The sequence below is a fragment of the Acyrthosiphon pisum genome, chromosome X (assembly GCF_005508785.2).
Source record: "Acyrthosiphon pisum isolate AL4f chromosome X, pea_aphid_22Mar2018_4r6ur, whole genome shotgun sequence".
NCBI lineage: Eukaryota > Metazoa > Arthropoda > Insecta > Hemiptera > Aphididae > Acyrthosiphon > Acyrthosiphon pisum.
In genome coordinates this window covers 105611734-105616731 of record NC_042493.1, presented here as the reverse complement: position 1 = coordinate 105616731, position 4998 = coordinate 105611734, and the positions used below count along the sequence as shown (strand labels likewise).

General features: G+C 25.6%; 1 pseudogene; it reads left to right on the top strand.

Annotated features, from left to right (window-relative positions):
• Window positions 1-2990: 2990 nt before the first annotated feature.
• On the top strand, window positions 2991-3553 carry LOC100168318 (annotated as a pseudogene).
• The last annotated feature ends 1445 nt before the right edge of the window (window positions 3554-4998 follow it).

Genomic DNA, 4998 nt, shown 5'->3' with positions numbered 1-4998 from the left:
GAAAATTCGTCGAACATTTAGAAATGGCACAATATCTCGGTCTCCACCCTCATTTCCACCAGAATTTTGGTCAGTAAGTCATAGCAACGAATTAGATATACCTCGAACTCAAAACAAGGTAGAATCATGGCACAAACGTTGGAAGACTTTAATTGAAGCAGATCATATTGGGTGTTTACATATTTTTTCAGAAATGAAAAAAGAACAGATGAATACAATAGGTTAGTATACTAGTGTAGTAATATATAATTTATTTAACATTATATGTATTTCATTTATGATTCATTATTAAATCTGATGTTTTAGGCCAAATTGAACTAATTAGTAATTCTATCTGGAAAACCAAAGCTTCGACAACATCCAAAATATACTGCTCGTAAGAAACGGTTAAATAATATTATTAATGATAAAGGTAATAGGACCCTGATAGATTTTCTAAAAGGTATAGCTTATAATATAAAACTATAAATGTAATTTTTTTACGATTTACGATTTTTAGACGATTATACTATAAATATTGATATTAAATATATTTTAATTTAACAATAACATATTATATGAATTTCTTCAAATTATATCAGACAAAATGAAAAAGAAAAAATTGTCAAAATGATTCGTCACTAATAAAAATAAGTTTGAACTAATTGAAAGTTTCCTTGAATTTATTCATGCTTAAAAAAAAAAACTGGTAAAGCATTTTCCGAAAATATTATAAACAGTATATTAAAAAATGATTATGATATTAATAAGTTATGAGTATTTGGATATGTACCAACAATTTACAATTTTAAAATAGGTACTCATAACTCACTTTAAAATTAAGATATAATAAAAAGCCTAAAAATAAGATGCCCTATATAATAATCATACCTTTAAATTGTATACGAGATTAACTCACTCTGCAATGCTAAAAGTTTGTATCGACTCTGGACACTAATATAGAAATTAGTATTGTATTTTAATTTTTTTGTATAAAAAGTTTATTTTTCAAACATTTTTTTCACGATTATCTATTCCTTTTTACCTAATATATTAATGTTAGTCCATATTACATGTTAGTAAAATGTATTGTTTACAGGAAGACCTGGAAAATTAAATAACTTTTGTTCCAACCAATATTAAATTACAATTTTTTTATTATATCTTTAATATATTTATTCAAGAAATTACTATTTCTTAGCAGTATAAAATATAAAATAGATAATAACATACATAAACAGCTTTTGTGACACGCAAATAGATAATTACGGCTCGATAGTTACGTGTGTTTTATATTTTTTAACATAAATAGGTATAGTGTGAACATTAAAATAATAAAATGTGTTTGCGCTGTACATTAAATACCTAGTTTTTCGTTTTTTCTGACCGATTTTGATGGAGATTTTCGTTGTTATGGTTACTTATTAACGAGAACAAATTTATGACTCATAGATTATTCCTTATTGAAGAAAAATATGGAGTCATTCACAAGTGACCATAAAATGCCTATCCCATGCGCCGCCCAGATTTTTTACGAAAAGGTGACATGCAACAAAATTCGGTAAACTCTTTCGACAAAAGACTGAAATAATATTATGATTATTGCTAAAATACTATCAACGTTTTCCCTCACGCCCCCTCCCCCCCCCTCCCACAAGAATGTGATACCCAGATTCAGAAACGTGTTTATAAGGTGTATATAATGTATCTCAGATTTCTAATCATTGACAACACACAATATTAATTAAAAAGATACAATAATATATTTACTTACCAAATATTGTACACTCTTATATTCATGATAACTGATTAAGCATATAATATTATTTACTTACAAAAATCGTGTGATTATTAATACATCATATCAGCCATAAGCCATAATAGGTACATATTTTTTCAAAAACTATACAAACCACAAGAACAACAATAATCTTTTTTCTATTATACTAATATACTATACTTTTTACTAATATATTCTTTTAAAAATATCGATTATCCAATTTCTGCAGCTGTTAGTGATGTAGATTCTATATTTCTATTTGAGTGAGGCTAGACGTTAATGAGTTGAGCATAATTATTGAAATTTGCTTCACTACATATTAAAAATAATTCAAACAAATTCATCTGTTCATTACTAAACACAATTACTTTAGTTTATATTTATGAAATGTAGGTAAGTAAAAGAAACATTATTATTTATTCACAAAGGTATGTAATATTGAAGTCATAAAGAAATTATAATTTTTGTACATAATTATTCATCATGAATAAAGTTGTTGAAGATGAGTGATTAAACATTTTCTTACATAAGGTACATAAAAAATATTTTATATTATTCTTAAAATATTTTTAGCTATTCAAAAGTCTGCACATATTATCTGTTTAGACTTTTAGAGCATACAATATAACAACTTGTGTACTATATAGCTAATAGCTATATCATGTTATATGAGACGAAAATATTTATATTTTATTTAAATAACCTCAGTATTTGTTTAAAAAACCTTAGCCCATGTAAAAAAAATATTTGACCCCCCTGGAAAAAAATTCTAGTGCCATGCCTGCAGGTCTGTATAATATAGACTCCGGATCATGCATGTTTTATATATCGTTGATATTGTATCTACTATGACGTAACTAAATATTTAATATTCATAAAATAATAAAATTGTTATTAATTTATTATGTAGGTACGCAAACTTTTTTTCTTTTTTTAACCGTCATAATAATATAAAGTTTAATGTTAGGTAGGTAAAATAAAATTAATGCGAAACTAATACTGATCGGAATAATACGCATTATAATGAACGGGCATGCTAATTATTAGTTATCTTAATATACCTATATCATTGTGTATGATAATTGATGACATTGTTACATACCGATTTTATCCCTTCGGACGGTATATTATATTCCGTCGCGTAGTCTTTAAATATAGTTTAATATGTTTACTGTTAATCATGTATTTATGTGGTAGCTACTAGCTATAGATCATTTTGAATACTTTAATTATGTGTTTCAAAAATATCGAATACAATTTGAAAGTAATTGAGGTTCAAAATAACTTTCGGAGAATATATTAATTATTGTATGAGTAATTCGTAAAATTTAAAAAAAATAAATTGTTTTTTCGGTTTAGATACATGAAAGTGTATAAAATTCCAAAAACAGATGTGTGATGTCGTTCGACAACAAATCGAACGTGTGAGCGAAGAATTAAAAGCCAGGGATCCAGAAATCGGCGAGAAGCTCAAGAAATTAAAAGCAGAATTAGCCGATTTGAAAGAAGACCTTATGAAATTATATGAAGAAATCAAGAAACTGTTTTTAAAACGTTTCAATGAGTTGAGAGACGATATTAGAATCAAAATCAAACCAATCGTCAAACGTTGGACACCAATCATCAAGGACATAGAAGTAAGTGTAGTAGTGTAGATGATATAGTATTAAAAAAAATGGTCATTTATTGTATATTTTTAGGAGATTCTATTGGCTTTGATCCCTGAAAAGAAGAAAGAAATCAAGAAAAACCAATAAATAAGACTTATTAATTTCATATACGATTAACATTTTATTTGTTATATCTTCTCTTAATAATGTTTTGAAACATTATTTGCTGTAAAAAGTAAAACTTGTCATACAAATTTTACTTTTACCTATTTTATTTTTTACAATTATAATATATTATCCATTAGTAAACCTATAAACTGCTTTCTTTAGTGCTGATCTAAAGGTTATCATTTATCAAAGGAAGTATGATTACGGATTGTTGGACTTTTACATCTCATCACGGATCGACTAAAGTCTAAATATATTAAAACAGATAATTTTAATTGGCATTTTATTCAACTGTGGGTAGCATTATCGTTTATCGTGTAAGTGTATTTTACTAATATGGAGCACTGTTTGCTTATCAAATACATAATAATATAATAATTAGTATGAACTCGATAAATATTGTTATTTGTTAGGTAGGTAATCACTGAGTAACATTAAATAACAAAACATGAACTATAAATTAAATAAAAAATAATTCATTATAGACAATAAAAGTAACAAAAATACAAACTTATACATTATTAGTGATAAACTTAATGACAAATGAAGGTGATACATGGGCATTGCTTAATTTAAACGACCTATTTATGTTAATTTATAGCCCAATACGTTAACCGTATGATATAACATAGCCCATACCCCATAGGTATATGAAAAAAGTTAAAAATGACAATGAACATATTTTGTATAATAAATCGATTAGTTTCAACGAACAAACCTTTTGAAAGTTAATAATTTATAAATGTTAGTTAATATTGAAATGAAATAAAAACATAATTAGTTGATTTAAGATGTTGAAAGCGTAGATGTTTTTTGACGTATTAATAAATAATAATTTATTTACTTGATTCAAATTATTAATCGTTAAAAAAATACAACGTACCTATAATAGGATATTCATAGATAAATATTTCAGTGTGACTGCCATAATATCATTAAGCTGATTGGAATTTGCATTGTGCCGTTGTAAGTAACTATCAAATTATAATCATTTTATCATGTTACTTCTTACTAAATTACAATTTACACAAATATTTAAAAACAATATTGGCTTCCATTATTTTCGATATCACTGAGTATTTATTAAATTAATAAAAAAAAAAAAATTTAGTATCGATATTATATGCTTATTATTCCCACTGGACGTATAAAAAGTCTAAAAAATATATACAACTATAAACTGTAAAAGTATTATGAGAGTAGGACAACATTGCTATATTTTATCGATTTTTTATTATGGCATGATAATAACTAGGAAGTCAATTGAAATATAAGTATGAATTATAGAACTAGGTACCTATAGGTACATAATGATAAGTAGTCTATTAAATAACTGTACCCATTCAGACATAAAAATACTAAAGAAAAACAAGACTATACATTAAAATCATGGGAAGAATATCAAACCGGAAAATTAAAAACAATCGATTAAATTAAACAAATTGATATGAGATACCATAT